Source organism: Gopherus evgoodei, chromosome 14 (genome assembly GCF_007399415.2).
Source record: "Gopherus evgoodei ecotype Sinaloan lineage chromosome 14, rGopEvg1_v1.p, whole genome shotgun sequence".
Lineage (NCBI taxonomy): Eukaryota > Metazoa > Chordata > Testudines > Testudinidae > Gopherus > Gopherus evgoodei.
In genome coordinates, this window is record NC_044335.1 from 2,119,916 (window position 1) to 2,134,581 (window position 14,666).

The window sequence follows — 14,666 nt, forward strand, 5'->3', positions numbered from 1 at the left end:
AAGGAAGAGAGTGGAGAGAGACTCATTGCAGGAGTGCAAGGGGGGAACTAACATGAATCTCTTTAAGGGGCTGAAGATTCAGTTTGTTAAAACAATCTCACCTGCCTCCCTCTCTCTTCCCTATCATTTCTAATTCCCGTCCTTCTCGGACCACATCAGGAGTGGAAGTGGAGCAGTGTTTCTGTGATACTGCCAGTCCGGACAAAACCCAGAATTGCAAGAAAGTGCTGTTTTTACTCTAGTTCTAGCCCAATTTTGTCATGATTGACATAAGGTCTGAATGAAAGAACCACCCTAAAACTGGATCATTTTTCTCTCTATCCAGCTCTCTAAATCTGGCCAAGTAGTTACACCTTGCTCAGACCTGTGGCATCTGAGAGCCTGCTCAGCTGACTGTTTGGAGGTTTACCCATCATTCCTGTCAGACGCGCCATTGACTTGGCCATGTGCACCTCTGAAATTGGAGTTGCTGAATTATTTCTGTCCTCTGCATTATTTTTATGTAAAAACATGTTTCCTGAAGCTTATCTCAGCATCTTCCTCTGAGTGGCAGGCCTGGCCTGGCAGCTTTCTATCGCTGCTAAGCCCCGTTTGGGAGGTTTCTCTCTTATCTATTAGGAATTTAAGCTTAAGTGCCCATCAAGTCAGAAAGATGCTTTTGTGCTGGTAACTTGATCAGTCCTTAACTCGATGTCATCTTATAGGGTAAGTCCTCACTTGGACAATCAGGTACAGAACGGCTCAACAATAGGAGAAAATCCACATCTAAATAACAGGGAGGTGTCTTATCCCCTCAGCTTACCCCTCAGCCAGACTCTTTGCACAGGTTAAAATAACAATATGCATGTGACTAAGTCGTAAGTGCAGCTTTGGAACTTGCCACTGGTATTAGCTACATGGGCCGACACACTAAGCCAGGGCCATCCTCCCAGGTGTCCCTCCCCCACACAATTTTTGGGCATCCCTTCACTTGCCAGCAGTTTGAGGTGGAGGCAGAGAGGACAGTAACTGAACACCACAAGGAAGGCTTGTCCCAGTATTTCAGCCCAGATGAAGTAGGAAGTCCTGGAATTCTCGGAACAAAGCCTGTTGCTTTGTACGAGATTTCAGATCTACTTCCAAGATCAGAGATGAGGGGAAACGGTTCATTTCAACAGTTTTACAGGAACGGTTATGATGTTTTTCATTTTTTTTTCAGCTGAAGTTCTTTGCCAAATTCAGCTCAAAATTTGCAAATAGATTCGGTGCGCTCCCCCACCCCCAGTATTTTTGGATAAAAATTTACTATTTCCTGGAAAACATTCAGCTAGCTCTAGCCTGAATGCAGCTTAACTGTGTCTGTTCTCAAGACTGATGTCCGCTAGGAGGAAACAGAAGCTGCCTCAGTTGTTGGTGGCTTTCAGCAAATGCTGGTCCCTGTGTCCTGGGGCTCTCTCGATGCACCCATAGCAATCTCGTCGCAGTGCACAGCTGTACTCCAGGAAGTGCTGCTGCTCATAACCTTGGCGTTTTCACTGGGGCAGATTCAGCGGGTGCTCTGTTGTGCTTGCTCAGACAAAATGCCCATTGAGGTTAATTGAAGATTTCCCCGAGTGTAGGATAAAGCCATGACCATGTGCTCACGCAGCAGAACAAGGACGAACATCAGAGGGAGAGCCAGGACTGGATGTATCTCTCTACAAAATATGCTCTAAGTCAATCATAATGACCAGCCTTCACGACAACCACGTGGTGGAGATCAATGGGCTGTGATTATGGGGGGTCCCTTCTAGCCTTAAAAATCTATGCACTAGCAGCCAATCAGCAAAAATAAATCAAACTCTACCCTGGTTTAGGATGACGGCTACAAATGCCTTTGAAGGTGTGAGGTTGGATTTTGCAGCAAGATACCAGCAGTAAATGAAGCCAGTAGTGAAGGGGTCAGTAGAAACCCTCCTGACGCCTACTGGAGAGTAATCTGTACATCTCCTAGAAAGGACTTGCAGGCAGAAATGCTCCACTCAGGGAAGCCTTTGACACTTCGGAGAACGTGGATGTTCAGCTGGACGGACGGTCCCACTCTCAGTTCTATTGGAGCCAGGATGCTGAACAAACAGAAGAGGAAAACCCGGCTGAGTGATTCCTGGCTTTCCCAGACAGCCCAGAACCTCAGCCACTGGCACCAGGAACCAGTGAATTGGTTCATTCCATTCAGTGAGGCTGCACTGGCAAGAGTGGGTTAAACAGCAGCCTTTGGCCATTAATGTTTTCATCCATCAAATCCGTGGTTTGAGCATTGGCCTGCTAAACCCAGGGTTGTGAGTTCAGTCCTCAAGGGGGCCACTTAGAGATCTGGGGCAAAATCAGCACTTGGTCCTGCTAGTGAAGGCAGGGGCTGGACTCAGTGACCTCTCGGGGTCCCTTCTGTTCTGTGAGGTAGGTGTGTATCTATTTACATCCTATTGTCATGCTGCTGAATACCAGTAACTTCAACTGATGTTTGTGCGCTTCGGTCTCTAGCTGTTTTAGAAGTGGGAAAGCTGTCGGCATTCAGCACCCAAATACCTTAGAGACCCATTGCAAAGGCCTTCCACAGTGTATCAGTCTCTTGAAATGAATTAATAAGGAGCTCTTTGAAGCAGGTATGCAGCACCTGGCACACTGCAGCCCTGGACCATCACTGGAGGCCCTGGGCACAATCCCAAAAACAATACCTGAGCCGTCAGCCCTCTGCACTCCCCACCCAACATAACAGCCCTGCAATGTCACAAGGCAACACACTCACATTTTGGCTCGGAGGTGGAGATCAGTGAGGAGACACAGTTGAACGCCAGTGTGCGAGATGAGTTTCACTGAGAGCTGGGGGAGCTGAAATTCAGAATATTTATCCTGCAGGGATGAGACTGGCATCACTAGGAGAAAATCTCAGCTTTCCCTTAACACAATACGTACATTTCTAGCCCTCGTGGCTGCAGAGAAACATCTGAAAACCTGACCTTTAGAAGCTCAAAAGCCAGGAGGCAAATAAAAATAACCCAACATGTATTCTGACAAAAAATCTCCTGATTTTTAGGCTAATCTCATGACATTTGGGTGGCCTGATTCCTGCTCTGTGCATGCCTCGGGCTGGCAATAGACGACCCTCCATTCTAGAGGTTTGGTGCTGTTTGTGCAATGCCGACAGACCCTGGTTGTCAGAGGGCGGAATTGAACCTGGAACCTTGGGAACATGAGCCTCTGCTGTGTGGGCTAAAAGGCAACTGGCTGTTAGGTAAGGCTGCAGCACAGACTCATTAACTGCTTTCTCTCTCTCTCTGAGTGTCACTAGATGGGACAGAACCCCACACCCAGAAGGCATGTGGGATACATATGCGCATCCTTAGTAATCCCCTTTGGCCTAGAACTGGTTCCTGAGGCCTGGTTCCACCTTCTGGCAGCAGCAGGCCTCATGTTTATGCCACTGCATGGGAGTGAATTTCACCTTTAGCGAGTGCGCCTGCAAAGAGCTGTTCAGCGGCTTGCCTCACACTGCAATGTTCAAGACTGATCCAAACAGGCCTTTTTGGCCAAAGAAATCCTGGATGTCTATGATCAGAATAGCCTGCTGCAGGGGGGCCCAGCCAGTCTGACATACTCTGGAAACACAACTCACTTGGTAAGGACACTCCATAGGAAGGAGGAGGAGTTATGTTGGGCACCACTTACCCAGTGCATGCAGCATCTCTGCTCTCAACAAAGACTGGCTGGAAACCAGCTCTAGGACAGCATGCACTAGAAATCAAGCCCAAACGAGTGGCTAGAGAAGAGCAAGGGTGACAGTTTTCATCAAGAATAGTGGCTGCTAGAAATGCATTCCCTTCTTCTGGCTGAGAATCATTTGCAAATCGAGTCAGATTTCTTTGAATAGGTTCAGCATCAATAAAAACTTGCCAGATGGTTTGAGACAAATAGGCCCAGACATAATCAGCTTAGTTCCACTGATGTCAGTAAAACTACACCAATTACACTGGGCAAGGATCCGGCCCCCAACTTTTAGACAAGCGACTGTGTGTGAACTGCTCTCTGTTCTACTAGGAGCAGCCTTGGTCCCCTGAGGTGGTTTCTGCTCGTTGACTAGCTGATTGCAAGGTTTTAAACATGAGACTAATTGTGGTGTTTAGATGCTGCTTGTGACGATTCGAACTGGGAACACTGGCTGTTGGGAGCCTGAAAGGACAGGAAACAGGGTGGAGGGGGAGGAGTTGAGGAGGCAGAGTGAGAGTTACAGAGTGTGCAGCAACAGCTTGGTAAAGAGGTTTCCACTGTAAAAATCAAGTCCTGTTGAAGCTTGTTTGTACCTTGCCTGGTTGACACAGCACTGATGGACGACACATGGTGATGAGCACATTTTGCAAAGTGACACATCACTCAGGCTGAAATCTGTGAAGACGCTGGGATTTGCAAACACTTTCCCAGTACCCACTGGCTGTCCAAATGCTCTCAATAGCCCCCAGCAAGACCCCACTGATCACCGTGAACCAAACCCCGGGTCCGACTTTGCCAATACTTTTGGGAATTTAAAGTTTTCAAAATCGGCTCAGTCCCAGCATGGCACAGATGTCAGAGTGCAGCGAGGCAGATATTTCAGTGACCCCAGCCCTTTGGAGGCCACCGTGGATGGGCCATTCCCAGTGCTTGGCAGATGAACGTAACAAGATGATGTAAAGACAGGGGCGGCACCAGACGATTTGTGGGGGTCCTTTTAAAGTAGGATTTGCTTTGGATTTAAAGCAAGCAGGAGGCTTCCCTCACCACAATCCAGTGTCTCTTCATTGACTCTCACCACAGTCCCAGGTGTGGTCCCATGAGATGGGACAAGGAGACAAAGGAATACTCAAGGTACAAAACAAACATCTTTCCTCCTGGACGGCACAGCCACCCGGGGACAGGGAGTCAGAATTAATCATCATGCAGGTCTCGGAGGCCACTGAGACTCTAGATCCTGTGGGACAGGGTCTGAGACTTCCCATGCAGGAGCCCGGCACTGCAGGGCAGGTTCTGAGGTGCGGGGGTCCTGACACTAAGAATGATACCAGAGAGTGAGCAAAATGTTGATTCTCCAAGAGGCGGTGTTCAGAGGAACACCGGACTGGGAAAGGGATTGAGCTGCACAGGGAAGCTATTGAAGCAGCTGCGGACAGAAGAAAAGAACAGAGGGGCCTTGGGCCTCGGCCGGTTACACTGAGCACATGAACATACCGTCAAACACCAGCTAAGACCAGTGCGTGCCAATAACTAGATGAATTAGCAGAGTTTGTGTACCACAGGTGAGGTTAGGTATGTAGCTGAATGGCTAAACTCTGAAAACCTGGCACCTGAGGGGACAGTGTCCCAGGTGATTCTGAGTTTTACATGGGAAAACACAGGAGATTTAGAATAATGAACACATGGTGTCTGTTTTGCAGTTTGCACCCAGAAAGAACTGTGTGAAAGAGAAATTGTTGGTACAAATATAGTTAAACATTAAACTATTTGCTTTATAGGTGCAAAAAGGCACCATAGCTAGACCTCTAACTACTCACATTCGCACCTGCAACAAAGCACGGGGTTATACGTGAAAGCAAGCGAGTGTTTCCAAAACCAGAAGTCCTCCTCAGAAAATCAGCTCCAGGGCAGCATGGCTGCATGTTCTGAGACCTTTAACCAGCACAAAGAGAGAGCAAGCTGACAGGCACAGTGCGGACACACTTTAATAGACATTTATTTAAAGCAGCTGTCCCCGGTAGAGGGAATTGCCAATTGCTTAGAGCAGGGACTTGCATCAAGGTTCGCACGTTGTTTTCCTGCTTTTCTCAATGATTCACACACACACTTTTTTAAAGTCACTTAAGCTTTTTGTGCCTTGATTTGCCCAGTTCTCTGTGAAGCTGGAAGAGTTGTATGAACACATGAATGTTTGTGAAGCACTCGGAGAGTTGTGGACGAAGGGCGCGGTAACAGTACAGATAGAAACAAGGTCATTTACTCGGTCATTTCACAAATAGAGAAATTGTTCCTTTAACAAACACTTTATTTGCTTTTGGAATAATTTCCCATCTTGGCCAGTTGTAGCCATCTTACCCACCAATACAGCACAGACTTACCACAATGAGTGCACAGCCCAATTGCTAGTTCATTGAATTACTTGCCTTTTTTGATCCAGACCTCAGGAACCAAATTGTTCTTATGGAAACAATGTAACCCCAACTTACGCACTACGGGATGCTCTCAGATGAGTTGGGAGAACTTCATGTTGGGTGTACCTCCGACAGCCCCAGTTCCAGATATTGCACATACACTATATTGGTCCCTGAAGAAGACCCTTGTGTTGAAACTCAGAAGCAGATATTGACTCCCCCTTTTGTTTATAACAGTCGTGGCTCCACACCAAACAGCAGTCACAAGATACTTACTTCTGTTGGCAAGAGACAAACTTTTGAGCTACACAGAGTTCTTCTTCTGACCTGAAGAGCTCTGTGGAAGCTTGAAATGTCTCTCGCACCAACAGAAGTTGGGCCAACAAAAGAGATTCCCTCCCCCACCTTGTCTCTCTATAATGTCCTGGGAGCAACACGGCTACAAGAATCCCTGCACACACCCAGGAAATGCTGATGAAGACGAGCTGTACAGGACTCAGGATCAAACTGCTCTTTTGTCCTGAGGTTGCAGCTGCTACGGAAGATGGAAGAGTAGATTCATCCCATACAGTAATGCTGCCTTCAGGCCTTGGAACCCATGAAAAGGACATTCACGGCTTCCCTTTGGGATTTCACAAACCAAGTGAATTCCTCACGGCAGACCCTGTGGGAAGCTGTGTTCTTTAACTAAACCTCTCTTTGTATAACCTTCATGAGCTCAAACAGGACCAAGAAGAGGACAGAGCACAGACCTATTTTCTTCCACATGTCAAAGTCAAAGATACTTTAATGCAAACAGGATTAACTTCTCCTTACAAACCGCAGGGGACACAGACGTACTTGCTAAAAAGCAAATTGAAAAGCCTGAACTTCTCAAGTTACACCAGAGAGATTTACCCTCCCCTCTCCTCCCCATTGATGAAACCCTTCCTGCCAGCCCATTTGTAGCAATAATGCACCCAACAGTCAGGCTGGCATAAGTGAGAGATTTTTGTCCAGTTTCATAACCCTCAGATAGCAGAGCTCAGTCACCCTATAAAATCCATATTGTCCCCACATAACAGTCGCCAGATAGAAACCAATGGAGACCTGAGCGTTACAGCGGCTAGTGCCAGCCAGTCTGTCCACAGGAGCTATGGGAGCTATGTGACTAGGAGCTGAAATTGACCATAAGAAGGAAAAGATTGGACACATCAATATGGCAAAAAGAGCAGGAGTCCTTGGGCCACCTTCGAGATGAACAAATTTATTTGGGCATAAGCTCTGTTAGTCTCTGAGGTGCCCCAAGGACTCCTCGTTCTTTTTGCTGATACAGACTAACATGGCTAGCGCTCTGAAACCTGTCAATATGGCAATCACACAAGGTCAGAAGGGTAGCACAAAGCAGGACAGGAGAGCAGCAGAGAGCACCAAATAAGGCTTTTTCTACCCCAGAATATTAACCCGGTTTAACTAACGGTGTGAATTTAAACAGATGTAGTTAAACCAGAGCAAAAACCTGTATGGACACACTTTTCTGGTTTGGTTTAAGACAAATAACGGTTAGTTTAAACTAAACTGAAACATACCACACTAAACCCAGCTAAGAATGTCCACACAGAGATTTGCATCAGTTTAACTAAACTGATTTCATAACCAATTTAAATTAGGGCTTGTCTACATGGAAACTGGCACCAAAGTAATGACATGGGCTGTAATTCATATCTTTCGTTATTTCAGTGCAAGTCTGTGCGTCAACACTTAGTTCAGTAGCTATGTGACTGACAAATTATACCAGCATACTCATGCTAGAGCAAAATAAAGTGGGGGGGCATTATTTTGAAAATATTCATGTAATTGTTTCAGGTCCAGTTTTCAGACAGGCAAAAAGCCTTTAACCCAGTACAACTGCCTCCCAAAGACAGGGCTTAACGCATCCAGTGCTCCAGCAACGCTGGAGCCAGGCGGTTTGGCAGCATGGGAAAGGCAGGATCCAGCCGAGTAAGAACTCACCTGAAGGGAGGCAAGTGGGAGGAGATTTGTGTGTGATGCTATGGCCCTGTCGCACCCAGTAGAAAGGCGAGAGACAGACAGGGACAGCTGGGCAGCCACATCCGTCACTGAAGCACAGGGGGAGCGGGAGTGTATTTGTACTTTAAAAAAAATAAAATTCTGTTTCCCTGGGTTCCTAATCTTGTGACTCTCTTGAAGCATGAGCTGACCCCTCTCTAGCAACACAGGCACTCCTCCCTTCAATCTCTAGGGTTACAGACAGAGAAAGAAATCCATAAAACAAGGGGTTCCCCAAGCCCCTCTTGCCTCCCCAACAAGCCCCCTGAACCTCATCTGGCTCCCTGATTTCAGAAACAAACATCTCCATCTTAATTCAATTGCTCTTGCCTCTTCCAGGCCCAGTCCAGTGGGAGATTTCTGAGCTGTGCAGATCCTTCTCATTTCTCCCATGCTGCTGCCCTTACAGCAGAAAGAGTCTTTGAGTCCACAGTGTTCCCGACCTTAACATGATCAGATACGGGAGCCCACTTCAGAGCCCAGTTATGGTGTGTCCCAATTCTGATCCTCATTCTGCAGGCTGCTTTGAAATTAGTTGTTCAAGAACATATTTCACTTCTAAAATTACTCAGAAATTGCAGAGAGATTCAGAAAAATCCCCCACAAAAAGGTGTGGGGCCCATAGCCAGAGAACTGTCTGAAACAGTTTCAGAGTAGCTGCCGTGTTAGTCTGTATCAGCAAAAAGAACAGGAGGACTTGTGGCACCTTAGAGACTAACATTTATTTGAGCTGTGTCACTCTGGTCCGTTTCCTCATTCCAAAGTAGGTTTGTTTAGGAATAGAAGAGTAGCATGGCCCAGATCAGTCTCAGAGAAACAAACGGCAAAGGGTCTGGGGCCAACAGCTGATAAGCCTCCCATGGCGTGGCACATAAGAACATTAAAGGCCAGAATAAGCCATACAGGCTGTTCTAACTTGGCGTGACTGATCAGCTGACCCTCTCCCGCTCTCTGCTCAGCAATCACTTGGGTGCATTCGACGAGGTGGTTCTGTTGCATGGTTGCCATTTGTCCTCTATCTGCATCAACAGTTTGGAGAAAAGAAACCTGACTGGCCAGACCTCATTCCCTTTTGGTTTTACAATGTCCGTGCACGTCCAGGGCTGTGGCCATCACAGGAAAGGTCAAAGGAAAATATGTCAGGAGAGGGAGCAGGCTCGGTTCGGACCTCAGATACAGCTCTTGGGGGTGTCCCGTTGCAGAAGTGTTACAGCTTCATAGATTATAAAGCCAGAAGGAGTGACTGGGATTGGCTAACTTTGACCTCCCGCATAGCTCCAGCCATTGAACAGCCCCGAGTTAATTCCTCTTTAAACTAGAGCAGGTCGCGTAGAAAAACACACAATCCGGATTTAAAATGTCCAGTGCTGGTGACGCCACCACAACCCGTGGTGAGTCCTTCCAACGGTTAATCATCTTCCTTGTTAAAAACTGGCACCTTTCTAGTCTGAAGGTGTCCAGCATCCACTTCCAGCCATTGATCTTGTTATGCCACACTCTGCAAGATGGAAGAGCCCTCGAGCATCAAATTATGTTCCTCACGTGGACATATCAACTGTCATCAAGTCACCCCTTAACCTTCTCTGTCAAGCTGAACAGACTGAGCTTCACTACAAGGCATGTTTTCAATGCTTTAAATCGTTTTCAGCTGGATATTGTGATCCCAATGTGCTGACACGATCACCTATTAGACAAGACCAGATTTTCAGCCCAGGGCCCCAGCTCCGCCTGCTTGTGGGTTTGTCTGTGTTTTTACACACACTGAGCTGGCTGCTCCTGTAAAAAGGAGGCCTACGTCTATTGGTGCATGGAGCTAGCTGTGGAGCCAAGTAAGCAGTCGGGCATGACCTGCTCATAGAAATGCAGCTTTGCACGTGCACGCTGGCAGCTTGCCCACTTCAGCAGTACAGCTCGAACCTGCATGCAAATAAAGGCCTCTGAATCGGATGCTGGCGCACAGTGTGGCTCCCAAGGTGCAAACAACACATGCACCTGGATCTCAGCTCCAGAGCGGCCCTCCAGCCATTCTGATGTGATGCTGCTTGCAACCACTGGCAAAGTTTCCAGGAGCCTTTGGTCATTTTGTAATTAAGCAAAACTTGATAGTCTCTGCCATAATGCTAGTTGATGCCTAGCTTGGACACATGGCAAAGCCTCATAGGCTGTACGTTAATTAGTGTCGCTGTAGAATCCAAAGTGCCCTATTGCATGTTACAATAGGTATTTAGAAATAGATGTTTGAGGTTTTAGTAATGTTGATTCTCTCCTGTTACTTTCCAGTGTAACTCCACTGCTACCAACCAGTGCAGTGCAGGAGAGAACCAGGCCAAGAACCTATCTACAGATCCTTGCCCTAAATCCTCTTCTACATGTCAGGCTAGAAGAGGCCTCAAGGGGTCATCTGCTCAGTCCACTGTGCTCAGGCAGGAGTAAACAAACCTAGACCAGCCCTGGTAGATGTTTGTCAAACCTGCTCTTAAAAGCCTCCAGTGACAGGGATTCACTCACCTGCTCCAGAGCATAACTAGCCCTTGCATTAGAAAAGATTTCCCAGTACCTGCCATACCTCTTCCTTGCTGAAAAATAAGCTGAGTGCTTCGCGTCCTACCCCCAGACATGGCGAACAAAGATCTCCAGCCTCTCTGTAACAAACATTCATGTTTGAAGACTTGTGTCCTCCCTCCGATTTCTCTTCTCTAGACCAAACATGCCCAGTTCTTTCAACCTTTCCTCACAGCTCATGTTTTCTAACTTCATATTCTCCCTGCTCTCCTCTGGATTCACTCTAACTGGTCCAGACCTTTTTTAAAGGGTGGTGCCCCAAACTGGACATGGTTCCTTAGCTGAGGCCTCCCACTGCCAAGTAGAGCAGAACAACTACATGTCGTGTCTTGCATCCGACACTCGTGTTAATACATCCCAGCCTGACATTTATCTTTTTTGCAATGGCATCACATTGTTGACTCATATTCAATTTGTGATCCACTGTAATCCCCAGATCCTTTTCAGCTATACAACCACCTAGCCAGTTAGTCCCTATATATAGTTGTCAGGGTTGGCTCCAGGCACCAGCACAAGAAGCAGATGCTTGGGGTAGCCAATGGAAAGGGGCAGCATGTCCTGGTCTTTGGGGGCTGGTCCCTCGGTCCCCCTCTGAGGGAAGGACTGGCTGCTGAATTGCCACCAAAGAATGAAGCTGCGAGGTGAAGCAGCCACCAAAGTGCCACTTTTTTTTTCCCTCTCTCTCCACCACGCTAAAAGCTGGAGCCGATCCTGACAGTTGTGCATTTGATATTTCCTTTCTAAATGTCATATTTTGTGCTTGTCTTTATTGAATTTCATCTTATTGATTTCAGATCAATTCTCCAATTTATCAAGGTCATTTTGAATTCTAATCCTGTCCTCCAAATTCCTTGCAACCCCTCCCAGCATAGTGACAGCTGCAAATTTTATAAGTGTAGCCTCCATCCCATCATCCAAGTTGTTAATGACAATATTGACTAGTCCTGGAGCCAGGACAGACCCCTGTGGGACCCTACTTGCTGTGCCCTCCCAGGTTCATAGTAAACCATTAAGAATTATTCTGAGTATGGTTTTTCAATCAGTTGAGAACCCGTGGGAGAGTAATTTCATACAAGCCAGAGATCCTTAGTTTGCTTATGAGAACATCCTGTGAGGCTGTGTCAAAAGCCTCACTGAAGACTGAACTGTGGGGGAGGGAGCAGTAGGCTGGTAATCCTGTCAAAGAGGGAAATTAGGTTAGTTTGGCGTGATTTGTTCTTCGACAAATCCATGTTGGCTGGTCCTTATAACCCTGTTGTCCTCTAGGTCCTTACCAGTCGGTTATTTCATCGTTTTTTCCAGCATCTTCCCACATACTGAAGTTAGGCTGACTGATTCTCCTTTCTCCCCTTTTTAACGCTGGGGGCTATTGTTCACCTTTCTCCCATCCTCTGGGACCCCCACAAGTTCTGAAGAGAATCGTTAATGGTTCTGAGATTGCTTCCACTAGTTCCTTAAGTACCCGCGAATGAACGTTCTCCGAATTTCTCCAATTTACTGTAATTTCCTTCCGCTTTTGTGTAGCCAGTGTCACCAACACTGCCAAGGTCTGAGTCTCCTATCACTTCCACTGGCTTTGGTGAGGTTAGTGCCAATGGACACTCGGGTGAGAGGAGAGTCGGGCCCTCAGGTTCATTTTAACCAGTGGAGTCTCTTGTTTTTAAAGCAAAATGTGCCAAGTTCAATTCTCTTTTCACAGTGGTGGAGTCCAGGACATTTTAGCCTGTACAGGCACAGAACTTGGTGTGCATGAGTCCTCCTCCAGTGGAGAAGGATGGCATAGCCATCTCTAGTAGTCTCCCTCTCTCTCTTTCAGATTTTAGAAACCAGCACTCTCTTGGTGGCCTTTGAAATGCAGTGTCCTCCTGATTCTTGGTCCTGGATTAACATTTGGTCAGGTAGAGACACAAACTGCTACATTGTTACAGATCAGGACTAACAGTCCTATGGGAGTTTTCTGGTGAGCGACTTCTCAAAGATCTGTGTATTAATTACCAAAAGTGAACTCAATCTGCAGTGGAAAACTGAACACAGGGAGCTCTCTGGGAAACAGACAAGAGAAGCACAATTTGGAGTGTTGAAAAAGTAGAAACCTTATTAAAAGAGTTACAAAAAGTGAAACACACCCCTGCCAACCCATAATCCACTGCTTGGCACAGGAAACTCTCCTGACCCTGAGGGTACGTCTACACTACGGGATTATTCTGATTTTACATAAACCGGTTTTGTAAAACAGATTGTACAAAGTCGAGTGCATGTGGCCACACTAAGCACATTAATTCAGCGGTGTGCGTCCATGGTCCGAGGCTAGCGTCGATTTCCAGAGCGTTGCACTGTGGGTAGCTATTCGTAGCTATCCCATAGTTCCTGCAGTCTCCCCCACCCATTGGAATTCTGGGTTGAGATCCCAGTGCCTGATGGGGCAAAAATCATTGTCGAGGGTGGTTCTGGATAAATGTCGTCACTGATTCCTTGCTCTGGGAAAGCAACGGCAGACAATCATTTTATGCCCTTTTTCCCTCGTTTGCCCTGGCAGACGCCATAGCACGGCAGCCATGGAGCCTGTTTTTCCTTTTGTCACTGTCACCGTATGTGTACTGGATGCCACTGACAGAGGCGGTACTGCAGCACTACACAGCAGAATTCATTTGCCTTTGCATTATAGCAGAGACGGTTATCAGTCGTTCTGCACTGTCTGCTGTGCCATTGTAAATTGGCAATGAGATGACGGTTATCTGTCATTCTGTACTGTCTGCTGCTGTCATGGGTGCCCCCAGCTAAGGTCAGCTGGGGGTGCAAAGACAAAAATGGGAATGACTCCCTGTGTCATTCCCTCCTTTATGTTGTATCTAAAAATAGTCAGTCCTGCCTAGAATATGGGGCAAGTGTACTAGAGAACCAGAGAGCACAGCTGCTCTGCGTCAGATCCTGCAGAAATGATGAGCTGCATGCCATTCTGGGGGGTGCCCCTGCAACAACCCCACCCATTGCTTCCCCAACCATCCTGGGCTACCGTGGCAGTGTCCCCCCATTTGTGTGATGAAGTAATAAAGAATGCAGGAATAAGAAACACTGACTTGTTAGTGAGATAAAATGAGGGGGAGGCAGCCTCCAGCTGCTATTAGTCCAGGCAGGACATTAAGCGGTGCTGGGGAGAGGAGCTCAGCATCCCGCTGCTATGATAGCCCAGGCAGTACAGAATCTTTTCTTTACACAGGAAAGGGAGGGGGCTGATGGAGCTCAGCCCCCAGTTGCTATGATGAGGACGGTTACCAGCCGTTCTGTACCATCTGCTGGGAATAACTGGGAGTCATTCCTATTTTTACCCAGGCGCCCCTGGCTGGCCTCACCTGAGGCCAGCCAGGAGCACTCACGGGCTGATGATGACGACGGATAGCAGTCATATTGTACCGTCTGCCACCGGGGAGGGGAGGGGAGAGGATACTGCTGTTCACTGCCGCAGCATCGCATCTACCAGCAGCATGCAGTAGACACAGGGTGACATTGAAAAAAGTCAAGAAACGATTTTTTTCCCTTTTCTTTCACGGGGGGGAGGGGGTAAATTGACAAGCTATACCCTGAACCACCCCAGACAATGTGTTTGAACCTACAGGCATTGGAAGCTCAGCCAAGAATGCAAATGATTTTCGGAGACTGCAGGAACTGTGGGATAGCTGGAGTCCTCGGTACCCCCTCCCTCCCTCCATGAGCGTCCATTTGAGTCTCTGGCTTCCCGTTACGCTTGTCACACAGCACTGTTCTTGGACTCTGTATCATAGCCTGGAGATTTTTTTTCAAATGCTTTGGCATTTCGTCCTCTGTAACGGAGCTGTGATAGAACCGATTTGTCTCCCCGTACAGCGATCAGATCCAGTATCTCCCATACAGCCCACGCTGGAGCTCTTTTTGGAATTGGGACTG